Here is a 12,459-nt window from a genome sequence, read left to right as displayed (position 1 = left end):
TTACTGTTGTTATTATCAACATTCCTATTTTCACAAAGGCAGCATTCAGAGAAATAGGAAATGACTTGACCCTAACCTGACTTTGAAAGTTTGTTCAGTCTGAACCAGCTTTAGCCAGAACGTTTTTGTTTACCTTCGGAACTAGCCATTGGAGAGCACTGTGGGAGTATTTCACTCAGGCTAAATTCTTGAGTTCACCTACCTGTAATTAAAAGTTTAAAGTGTCTTCGTTTGACGTCTTCTCGGCCAATCTGTTTTCACACTATCATGTTTTTCAGACGTTGTCACCAAAAGTAGAAAAAGGAAAAATAATAACAGAAGGAACTACTACAAAAAAGTGCTGTTGGAAGCCTATTCCTCTTCAGATGACACCAGAGCTTAGAACTTTGGATTCAAAGCTCTTCATTTCCTACAAATATTTTTTTTTCACCGTTCCAAATATGGAAGAGGCTCTGAATAGCAAAAGTGCTGTGCTTTTTAAAAACCTGCTGGACAACTTTTCATCTCTAGCGGTACTGAAGTTTTGCCATACCAGACTGTGTATGACAAACTGCAAAACATATGCATAAAAAATCTAGACTCTTCTAATTGTGCCAATCCATGGCTCAAAACTTACTTCTGGAGCCGCACAGCTGTTGAAATCAGTCATATTTACAATTTTTACAAATGAGTTTATTTTAATAAAAACAAGTTACTCTGTGAGCATGATCTCTAAACAGATTTATGTGGGCTGGCACAATCTGCTATGCTAAACATATATTCATATTGCTTGGGTCTGCAAGCAGGTTTTTGTTGGTTTTTTTTTTTTTTTTTTGAGGGTGATAACACTCTTGCTTTGTACAAGGATACCAAATAATTGGCAGCAATTCAGCCAAGGATACTGTTCTAAGCACTGTGGTATTGAAGTTGTTTTCCTGGACAGAACTGCCCTGTGGGCATGGCCCTAAATTGGGAGGACTCTGGGCTGCTAGCATCGGGCAGTGAACCAGGCAGACAGCTTATAGTGAGAAGGAGGTGACTATAAACTGGCGCTAAAGAAGATGAAGAGGAGGAGAAAAAGAAGGAAAAAGGGAAGAAGGGAGAGAAGAAGGAAGAGGGAGAAAGGCAGAGAGAGAGGGTGAGATTTATATTCTTCAGTCCATACCCTTAAAAGGGATCTCTTTTTGTATTCCATCTTGATCTCTTCTCCCTCTCACCTTGATGTTTTTATGCTCATGTTTTTCACTTGGTTACTCGACTGTAGCCTCCTTGAGGACAGAAATATTGCGTCTCAGCTTTGCATCTCCCAAAGCGCCTGGCGAACGCTGGTGCTCAAAAACCTAGCTGTTAAGTGTATGAACAAAAGAATGAATTTCTGTATCTGAAGCATTTCCTCGGAAAGAAGTCCTTAGCAGTTTCTCAGTGGGCACAGTACTGCCCCCTACGGGGCGTCCTGAGATTTTGTAGGGGCAGTTTTTGTTCCGCAGTTCTCATGTTGGGGCCAGAGTATTTACATAGTGAAAACCATATTTTATTATTTTTATTGATATTAGTATTTTAGAATAAACTACTTTCTCTTTTTCCACCTTTATAACATTACACTGGTTTATTGAACTTATTTGTGTGTTTACATTATCTGTGAATTTAATTCCAGGAGAGTAAAGCGGTGTTACATTTTTGTTGTAATACAGGATGCTGAGTATGGTAGGGTTGAGTACCTCTGTTTATAAGATCATTAAGCTTTGCTTGCTTCTGCTTCCTCAAGTTCTAGCATTCTAAGATGAAACATACAAATAAAGAAGCTGGTGTACATTGATTTCAAAAATCAGGCTTTCACTTTAAGCAACTGCACATTTTAGGATTAACGTGGCTCAGGGGAGCATTGCTGTCAAAGAACGGAGGGTCCAGCGTCTAGGCCCATGAATCTGTGTAGAGTAGCTTGGAGGGTAAGACGTTTCTGTTCGCTTTGGTTTGCACGTTTCATAATTTTGAAAGTGATGGGAGGGTGAGGAGGCGTGGTGACGCCGTTCGGTTTTCCCCAAAGCCTGGGGTCCTTGGCTGGCCCCCTCTGCGGGACTAGCTCACATGGAAGCTGTCCGAATTTGAAGACCACGGCTTGAAAAGAAAGCCCTTCAGCAGAGTGGCTCGCGAAGGGGGAAACGAGGGCTTTCGGGGAGCAAAGGGTGGCTCCGTCTTCAACAGGAGCTCGAAGTGAAGCAGAACTGAACTTTCGGTGTCAGGGGGTGGAGCTGCGGTTGGTGGTGGAGTGGAGACCCGGAGGCGAGAAGAGGCGGGGCGGCGGTTGACAGAAGGTGGGGCTTCGGGCTGGAATCCAGACCGGTCTCGGAGAGGCGGGGCTTCTTTTGACAGTGGGCGGGGATTCCGACGAAGGGGCGGGGCTTGGGTGGACTGCCACCAGGAGATGGGGCTTACGATGACAAGGGGCGTTTCTTGCGAGCCGGTGGTGACAGTAGCAAGGCGGAGCGCCCAGAGGGCAGGGCCACAAGTGACAGAAGGCGGGGATTGACCTGAGTAAAGACAAGGCTTCTGTTGATAGCGGGCGGAGCTACCGGCGGCAAGGGGCGGGGCCGCTTCGAGACCTAGAGAAGGCGGGGCTTCTACTGACAGGGGGCGGGGCTACCGCGGGCCGGGGCGGGGCTTCTGTTGACAGAGGGGCGGGGCGGCTCCCTACCTCCCCGTGCGCCAATCCAAAGGGTAGAGGCTCGGGTCGAACCCCAAGGGAGCAGCGGGGTGCGGGGTCCGGGAGTGGAGAGCCTGGCGCGGAGCGGGGTGGGGGCGCGCGGAGGGCGCGCGCGCGGGAGGGCCCCGCCTCGGCCGGCTCCTTCCCTCCCTCCCCGCCCCCGGTCGGCCGCTGGGGCGCGCGCCTCGCGTCGCACCCCCACCCCCGACCCTCCACGCTCCGCGAGGCCCGCCGAGCTGCCGAGGCCGTGTGCCGGCCCGCCGAGCGGTTCCGGGTGTAGGGTTCACAGGTCAGAGTTGACTCCCTGAAAAGTGCAGCCGGTTTGAAATGCAAGATGGCGGCGGCGGGGCGCTGAGAGGCGCGGCGGCCCCTGCAGGTAGCGGCGCGAGCCGGCTCCGGGACGAGTGGGCCGGGACGCCGGGGGACTGCGGGGGGGAACCGGCAGCGCAGAGCCCGCGAGCGGCGCGGCGGCCGGGGAAGGCGAGCGGCTCGCGGGCCGACCGGAGGAGGGCGGCTCCAGGGCAGAGACCCCGGGGGCTCAGCGCACTGGCGGCGGCGGGTGGCGAAGCGACCGCGGCGCGGGGCGTCCGAGGGGGAGGGACCCGGCCTGCCTGCACCAGGGAATCGCCACCGAGGGACGGCCCCTGAGGCTCCTTCCCGCTTTCGGGGTGTCTGCGGCCGTGGACGGAGCTCGGGGTGCACTCTGTGAGGGAAAATCTCAGCCCCCGTCCTTACGAGAGCACTGAGCAACTTGGGACTGTTGAGGGGAGTGAAGACGGGGCCTCCAGGGGTTGTGGGGGGGCGGGAAGCGCCGCAGGGGCGGAGGAGCCCAGCGAGGTTGAGGGTCCTAGAGGAGGTCGGAAGGCCTGCCCGAGGGGGCGCGTGGCCTCGTTGGGGACTGCCTCTCGGAAAGTAGGGAGCGATCCGCTTGCTGGAGCTGAACGCATTGGCATTGGGGTTGGAGCCCCGGGAAATCTTTCGGGGGAGGCTGTACCCCACTTCAGAGAAGGCTAGGCACCCATTTCGGGGCCAGGCCCTTCCCCACTTTGGGGCCAGACTCAGAATTGAGTCCTTAAGAACTGTATTCCGTTTTGAGGAAGACTGGGACTTAGAAGTTAATTGAAGAGAATGGAAACGTTATCCGTCCCTTTCAGAAGGGAGACAAGGGAGGCCGACCAGGGACTCCTCCGAGCCTCGGGGCCTAACGGGAACAATCTCCTAATCTTGGCCAGGGATGAAGGGCTGGGAAGGAGGTGTGAGGGCGCAGGGAGCGGGGTCTAACGGCCGGGAAGAAGAGCCCGGGCGGATGCCCTTTCCCTGTGGATTTACACTAAAGTTCTAGGTAAAGGGACTTGACATTCTTTGTTTCGTGCATCTCCCTCCACCTCTCCCCTCTGTAGATAACAGTAAGGAAAGAGCAAAACCCCAGAGAAGGAGAAGGTTCCGCTTGATATCCTTAGTTTAGGTTAGCGAAGCAGCGAGCTCTGGCCAGGCTTCAATGAGAGAGACTCAGGGGAGGGGAAGTAGGAAGCGGGGAAAGGGGTGGATAGAGGAGGAATCCAGGGTAGAAATGGGGCAGAGTGGGAATTCCACAGAGCTTTTCTGTCATCACACCCCAGAGCTGAAGAAAAGCATGAGAAGGAGCTAATCTTTGTGGGGAAAATGTTAAAAAAAGAAAAAAAAGAAAAAAAAAGGCTGATAGTTTGTAATGTGACTAGGTTGGAATTCCATGTAACTTGAAAAAACAATTCTCTTAAAGGTTAAGAGGATAACAGAAACGGGGGAAATCACAGGATTGGCAGATACAGGGCTCACAGGGAGGAAGAAGCAGTTTTCCCTCCAGGAAGAGTGCCCATTTGTGGGTTTGGAGGGTACGTGTGTACCCACCTACATAAGTGCTCCTTTAGATTCGTTGGTATTGGTCATTGTATCTCAGTCTTTGTCTGAAAGCTTTAACTTGTGTTGTATGTGTTACATGAATTATCTTTGTGTCTGAAAAATTATCCAAAAAAAATAAAAGTCGTTTGTTTTTATGCCATCAGTGAGGATGAATGGGAGTTGGTTTTAACAGGGATATTGGCCTTAGTATATCCATAGATTTAAAAAAAATTTCTTAAGTAGCAATTCTGACTCTTGATTTCAAGCAAAAGAAATGTGGGTGCTGCCAAAGACAATAATGCATAACAGGATGTAAAAGGGCCCTCATGAATATTTTTTCCTCTTAATCTGTCTCTCCTTACTCTTAAGCATTTTAGGGCAAAGCTGACTAATCTTATGCAAAATCAAATGTAAAGTCTTGGGTTCTTTCAATGTAGAAATGATAGCATTTCACTTATCAGTGAATCGTTTTGTAGAAGTACCTTTTCAAATGCTTTATTTAATGATCAGGATTAAAATGAGAAAAAAAGAAAGTAAGACTTGGGTACCTGCTGACAGCTATGATTCATACAGATTTCTTGAACCATTCTAGTATTTTTAAAAGAGCTTTAATGTCTTTCATGGCAATGTCTTCTCAAACACATTTCAAGTATAAACTAGTTGCGAGCTGCACATTTGGAGTATTATTATACATGTGAGCTATTCTTTGGTTTCCCCAAAGTGCATGTAGCTCTAGTTTTGTATTCAATTCTGAACAGATGAGGCTGGATGAACCAGAGTGGCACTGATGCCAGATGGTTTGAAAATATGCTAAGGCTGAAAACATAAATGTGCTTGTGCTGTGCTTGTACTCATTAATAGTAGATTTCTTTCCCTTATAGCGAGCTTATTATTTCACTGGATGTGGAGGACAGTTCGTGAATGATGTAGCAATTATTTCACCTTTGGTGATACTTGTAAGGTTTTGGTTTTTTTTTTCAATAAATGTGAATAAAGTTTTACAGTTATTTTATTAGTGAACTTAATAGCGTAGGTGAGGTGGTTCATGTTGGAGATTTTCTCCCTTTTATATTATATTTTACATTAAGACTGAAAGGTGATGTTATAATGTATTTATATTTTCTTTCTTATAAGGTTAATTGGACGCAAAAAATGGGTTATTAGGGACTCAGTTTGCTGTAAATCATGGCTTTATATTTAAACGGAGATACTCTTAAAATTACTAAAATGATTAAAATGTAGCTGAGGAGATAACCATTTTATGTATATTGCATCATTGTGGATTTGGGCTCAAGAGACTCTACTTATTTGAGTATTAGCAGTGTTAAACTTCAGTGCCTAAGCTAGGTTTTATTTTTTTTATTTTTTAAAAGATTTTATTTATTTATTTGACAGAGAGAGAGATAGTGAGAGCAGGAACACAAGCAGGGGGAGTGGGAGAGGGAGAAGGAGGCTTCCCGCCGAGCAGGGAGCCCGATGCGGGGCTCAGTCCCAGAACCCTGGGATCATGACCTGAGCCGAAGGCAGACGCTTAAGGACTGAGCCACCCGGGCGCCCCCTAAGCTAGGTTCCTTAATATTCCTTAATTTAGGGAGGTGTTCAGAAATATCTATTGCACTGTAGCCAGTGTAACACATTCACTTGTATTCTAAATTTCTTCTAACTTAAAATCCTTCTAAATCATCCTATGTCATCTCAAAAGTAATTTAAATTACATTTACTTGAAGGGGGGAAAAAACTGTAATGCTAGCCTTTGACTAATAGCCAATGTTTCCATAATATTACTGATCTATTTTACTGTATCCTTGTTGCTGATATTTTTGTGGTTGTGAGTAACCAAATTTGAATGGCTGAAGCTGCTGAGTTAGATTACTAATCAGGATATACATTTGAGTTTACATTTTGGAGATCTGTATTTTATACAGTTAATTTTTAAAGTAAATTATGTAAATGTTTATGTAGTTGCCAGGTTTTGACCTTAAAAGATACTTAATCTTTGCAGTTTATATTATCAGTATTCTATGATGTATTCAAGAGGTAGTAAGATGGTCTTATATACCTTTGATCCAAACAAAAATATAATGATATACTTTGGAAAAGAAGTTTTTATGAGCAGGTTAAGAATGACATTTATTCAAGGCCGTCAACATTTTTTTTAAAATATTTTATTTATTTATTTGACAGAGAGAGAGATAGCGAGAACAGGAACACAAGCAGGGGGAGTGGGAGAGGGAGAAGGCAGGCCTCTCACGGAGCAAGGAGCCTGACACGGGTCTTGTTCCCAGGACCCTGGGATCACGGCCCAGGCTGAAGGCAGACACCCAACGACGACTGAGCCACCCGGGCCCCCCGCAGTCAACATTTTTTACTTGTTTTTTTTTTAAGTAGGCTCCACACTTAGCTCACGTGAAGCCCAACATGGGACTTAAAGTCACAACTCTGAGATCAAGACCTGAGCTGAGACCAAGAGTCTGTTGCTCAACCAAGCTCACTCAGGCACCCAAGGCAGTCAAAATTTTTATGCAGGATTTTTGTTTTTAGTTTTTATATATAGATTTTTAAAAAATAGTATTCTCAAAGCCTATCTAAAAAACCAAAACATTAAAGTAGTAGCCATATACATATTATTTTAAATAAAAGAACTTTGTCATTAAATTTTAGTGATTTCATATTTCTCATAGGATTTCTGACTCCCTTTTCTACCTTCCTGAAGGTCTTTCTTTCTCTTTTTTTGGTTATTGTGAGGAATGAAAGGAGATAGAAAGATTTTGATATTTCTTTTTTTTTTTTTAAGATTTTATTTCTTTATTTGACAGAGAGACACAGCGAGAGAGAGAGAGAGAGCACACAAGCAGGGGGAGTGGGAGAGGGAGAAGCAGGCTCCCTGCTGAGCAGGGAGCCCGATATGGGGCTCGATCCCAGGACCCTGGGACCATGACCTGAGCCGAAGGCAGACGCTTAACGACTGAGCCACCCAGGCGCCCCAAGATTTTGATATTTCTAAGCACTTCGCTCATAATTATGTTCTTCTTCTATACTAAGTCTATTCCTTTTTACCTTCTAATATTGTCAAAAAGAAATTTGTTTAGAACTTTGCTGGGTGTGGACTGTATTTGAAAGTGAGGAGGAGAGAACAATTTCTCTTCATGACTACAATAAGATGATTTATGTCAGAGCTTTGTTAGTTCTGTGAAACACTTTTTAAAATGTGTCATACATTAATGATTCTCCTTGAAGCTAAGGTCAGAGGAAATATGTGTATATTGGGGTGGAGGATATAAATTATGATTGATTAATGTCTACCTGTTAAAGCCAACTTGTTCTAGCATTGCTTAATATGCTCTAAGGTATGAAATGGAAAATAAAATTGATTGATTGTTGCCCAGACTTTAAAAATATTTTATAATGTCTTAACATTTAGCAAAGTTTATGTGAAGACTTCTTTATTGTATAACTTAAAGTTAATACCTTAAATAAAAGTCAGAAAAATCTAAGTGTGGACTCACTAAGTGCCAGAAAATATTCCAAACACTTTACACGTGTTATTTTAAATACATGTTAGTAGAGCCCCATTTTAGATGAGGGGGCAATGGCATAGACAGGCTAAGCCACTTGTCTAAGACCACACAGCTAGTAAGTGACAGAGCTGAGATTTGAACCCATGCAGTCTGGTTCCAAAGCCCAAGCTCTTCATCTTTATTTACAGTTCATCTTCTGCCAAAACAACTCATCTGTTTTATTATATAATGTATATGACTGAGATGACTTCTTTAATTTTTTTGAAGTTCATTCTAACCTTAAAATTTAAAAAGATACTTTGAGTTAGAAGTATTGTAAAATAATGTCAGTATCAGGAGCTGAAATAACATCAGGCAAGTATGCTTTTCATCCAGAAGTATCAAGGAGCTCATTTGTTGCTCCTGTAGTTGCCTTGTGCCTTTACATGTCTCAGCAGCTCTTCTCAAGAGACTCTCGTTCGGTAAAACATCTTGCAATTACTGTGTGATTCAAGAATGGATTCAAATAGGTTACCAATTTCCTATAATATTAATAATTCATTTTGGAAAATAACTTCCCGTCTTTGGCAGCTGTTTCCGATCTTCTCTTTTAGTCCACATCCTGTAGATGGATAGCTAAGGAGTTTCCAAACAAGGAGATACCAGGAAATGAAACTGTAGAATCCCAGGCTGCAGATAGCAGGATGCTCCACTGGGCCTACCAGGAAAATGCTCTTTTCCTTTTCATGAAAATAGTGTAGCTATTCAGCCTAAGCTTTAACTTAACCTAGAAGTATTTTACTAAAGGATTGGGGTATTTACATTGTTTCTTAAGAGCCTCTTCATGAACGTGTATATAAGAACAGAATCAAAGGATAAGGTGTTTGGAAGAGCATCTTCCTTAATATTTATTCACTTGGTTTACAGAGTTTCAGTGGTTAAAGAACAACAGCTAAAATGCTTCAACCCTTCAAAAGTACTATTTACTGTTATTTATTAAGAGAAGCAATTACAGTTTTTATTACAATTTCCTGATTGGTTTAAGTACTCTGAATAATATGCCACAACATTTTTGGACACATATCTCAATTTTTGGAGAATGATTTTGTTTGTTTGATTGTACAGTCTGATGCTTCACAGCACACTGATTGAAAAGCCATTTGGTAGTAGCTTTCTTGCAAAAATGAAATAACCAGGTCATTCTATTAGATACCACATGCTTTGGGGTAGAATACCACTAGTTTATTTAAGTTGTATTGGCTTGTTGCCAGCATTAATAATCCACTCCATTCCAATTAATGTATTGTAAATTAGGATACAGATATCAGTGGGTTTATGTGTAAATATATAAACATACACCTCCTCCCACCTCTTAGTTTAACTAAATTGTCTTTCATAAGTTTTGTGTACTTAATATTTTACAATTCCCAATTTCTTCATCTCAGCTTTTATACTCAGACCGCATATATTTACATTTTGAATTTTTTTTTAAGATTTTATTTATTTATTTGACAGAGAGAGACACAGCGAGAGAGGGAACACAAGCAGGGGGAGTGGGAGAGGGAGAAGCAGGCTTCCCGCTGAGCAGGGAGCCCGATGCGGGGCTCGAACCCAGGACCCTGGGATCATGACCTGAGCCGAAGGCCGACGCTTAGTGACTGAGCCACCCGGGCACCCCACATTTTGAAAATTTTTATTGAAAATAACATAATAGTGAAAACAGTATTTGGTGGTTTTATATAATATAAATAGAATTTTTGAGAATGTTTTAAATTTTGTGTTTCTTATTAATATTGGGTTTGGCATTTAAATGAGTCTTTTACAATTTCTATGAGGAAGTTAAATTTTTTTTTCAAAATTACATGTATTTTTAAAAAGTGAAGGCATAAACTTTAAAGTCCTAAGACTGGATTATATCTAGAATAATAAAGTGATGATTTTTTTTTTTTTTGTAGGAAATGGCAGATAGGTACGTCAGACCTGTTGGTAATGATGGCCTGAGCTAAACACCTAATTTGAAGGGACACCCTCCGTGTCAAAGAACAGAATGCTGAAGAAGCTATGGCAAGTATGTGTTTTATTGTTTAGTTATGGTAAAACTCAGATCCTGAATATGCTTCCTTTAGATCCCATGATCCTATATTTGGCTACCGTCTTAAAAGCTTTTCTTAAAAAAGCAGCGCTTACTCTTGACACTTTGTTAAGAAATGTAATTTCAAACTTCAAAAATATAGGAGTATTGGCTGCTTTAATTTCAAAGGAAACAGCATCACACTTCATGATGAATCTATGTGGTATATTAATGATTGATTTTTCAATTAATATTTACCAAAATACACTGTGTATCAGGCACTGTACCAGTGCTGTGGTAACAGTGGGAAATAAGACAAATGAAGGTCATAAGGGCAGAGAACTTTAGGGTGGGAAATTGATATAGAAATTTTACTGTTTTTTTTACCTATATCCAGAAAAATGCTTCAGGACTTAAAATAACAATTCCTGAAAATGTATTTCCAATATATAGTCTACTAATAATAGTTAATTATAATTCTAAAAATTAGGATATTGATGATTAAATACTTTGTTTTAGGTTAAGCATGCCAGTATTTAAATACTTGAATATATTTGTACATAATTACTTTTATATTTTATTTAACTGGCATAAATTGGCTTTTATAAGAAGCATTAAATCACATACTATAGTGTTGAAATAGTTACACTTTAGTCCAATTGTTATTTTATTTTATTTATTTTTATTTATTTATTTGTCAGAGAGAGAGCGAGCACAAGCAGGGGGAGCAGCAGGCAGAACAGGCAGAGGGAGAAGCAGGCTCACCGCCAAGCAAGGAGCCCGATGTGGGAGTCGATCCCAGGACCTGGGATCATGACCGGAGCCGAAGGCAGACGCTCAACTGACTGAGCCACCCAGGCATCCCTAGTCCAATTGTTATTTTAGATAATTCCAGCAAGTATTAGGAAAGATTTTTTTTAAAGATTTATTTATGTATTTTTGAGAGAGAGAGAATGGGAGTGTGTGTGCATGTGCACACACAAGTTGGGTGGGGTGGGGCGGGCAGAGGGAAAGAATCTTCAAGCAGACTCCCAGCTGAGTGTGGAGCCCAAACCAGGGTTTGATCCCACTACCCTGAGATCATGACCTGAGCCAAAACCAAGAGTTGGACACAATCGACTGAGCTACCCAGGTGCCCCAGATTCCACAGCTATTAATGTGGTGGTTCAACTTTCATTTTTTAAAAATTGTTAGAGTCCTTACAAGCTGACATTACCAATACCAATTACTATTATCTTTCAAAGTATTTTTTTTTAAAGATTTTATTTATTTATTTGACAGAGACTCAGTGAGAGAGGGAACACAAGCCGGGGGGAGTGGCAGAGGGAGAAGCAGGCTTCCCACTGAGCAGGCAGCCCGATGTGGGGCTCGATCCCAGGACGCTGGGATCATGACCTGAGCTGAAGGCAGACACTTAAGGACTGAGCCACCCAGGGGCCCCTTGAATGATTACATCTTGACTGAAACATGTAACAGTTATTTTATAAATTGGGAAGGTAACAGACAGATGAATGGTTTTTCGGCCTCTCAATGATAATCTCACTTATAATCAAGAATAGCGTTCTTGTGTTAGACTGTGAAAGATTTAACATACCTCCTTGAGAAAAGTAGGGGAAAACTATTTCCAGCAAAACAATTATTTTGGGGTAATACTACAAACTTTAATAACAAAGATAGGAGATTTCTTTATAGTACTTATTTATGTATCACACTCAATATTTACATACCTACCTACATGCCAGCAGAAGGTAGAAAACCAGGATGTTAGTGTTGTAGAGACCTTTCAAAAAGACATTTCACTCTTCAAATCTGGAGTCAGCGCTTGCCAGGAGAAATCTGTCCAGCTTGGATTCTTCTTTTAATCTTTAGCAGTATTAAGGTTGGCTTTCTCAGGTGGAAAGAAAACAGGTAGAGAGGATAGAATTTCTAAACCCTTAAGCCCTTAGTTTAGCATTAGCAAAAGGATCTTCTGAAATTAGATGGTTTTTGGCCACAGTTTCTCCAGTGCTTTCCTTTTTATCACATTTACTCCTGTCTATATACACCTTGATACTCGAATTTTGATTGTCTTGAGACCATTTTGGTAGTTTTCTTGAGATTTATTTCTTAGGTAATGATTCTAGGTTACCATAATTCTTAAAAACATTTGCTGTGGATACAAATTTGGGTTGTCAAAGTTCTCATTTAATTTTTTTAAGAACTTGACCGTTGTTTCTAAGTATTTTTACATTTTGGTTTTGAGAAATGCCTCAAGTGTAAAAAGGCCAAAATTGTTTTGCTTTTTGGTGGATATTCTTTGTTTTAATTTGACCCCCTTATTCTTTTTTTTTTTT

The 12,459-nt window shown here is 42.1% G+C and overlaps 1 protein-coding gene and 1 long non-coding RNA gene across 6 annotated transcripts in view; one reads left to right on the top strand and one right to left on the bottom strand.

The window, feature by feature from the left end:
• The window catches only part of LOC145720974 (uncharacterized), a 3,567-nt gene extending 759 nt beyond the window's left edge, over window positions 1-2,808 (bottom strand). The window contains exons 1-2 of the long non-coding RNA XR_014144372.1: window positions 2,672-2,808; window positions 1,145-2,507 (exon numbers count right to left, since the gene is read on the bottom strand). This is a non-coding gene — a long non-coding RNA (uncharacterized LOC145720974). The remainder of the gene's footprint in view (window positions 1-1,144; window positions 2,508-2,671) is intronic.
• Window positions 2,809-2,846: 38 nt separating this feature from the next.
• The window catches only part of ZHX1 (zinc fingers and homeoboxes 1), a 25,192-nt gene continuing 15,579 nt past the window's right edge, over window positions 2,847-12,459 (top strand). For 2 of the 5 annotated variants that reach the window (XR_014144370.1, XR_014144371.1), the window contains exons 1-2: window positions 2,902-3,056; window positions 10,011-10,123. The gene's annotated coding sequence lies outside the window, so the exon portion shown is untranslated. Of the gene's footprint in view, window positions 3,057-10,010; window positions 10,124-12,459 lie in introns of all 5 variants that reach the window. The other 3 variants (XM_081816489.1, XM_081816490.1, XM_081816488.1) reach the window with 3 other exon arrangements.

Source organism: Leptonychotes weddellii, chromosome 4 (assembly GCF_054177405.1).
Source record: "Leptonychotes weddellii isolate Sample4059 chromosome 4, ASM5417740v2, whole genome shotgun sequence".
NCBI classification, from domain to species: Eukaryota; Metazoa; Chordata; class Mammalia; order Carnivora; family Phocidae; genus Leptonychotes; species Leptonychotes weddellii.
This window is presented reverse-complemented; position numbering and strand designations above follow the sequence as displayed.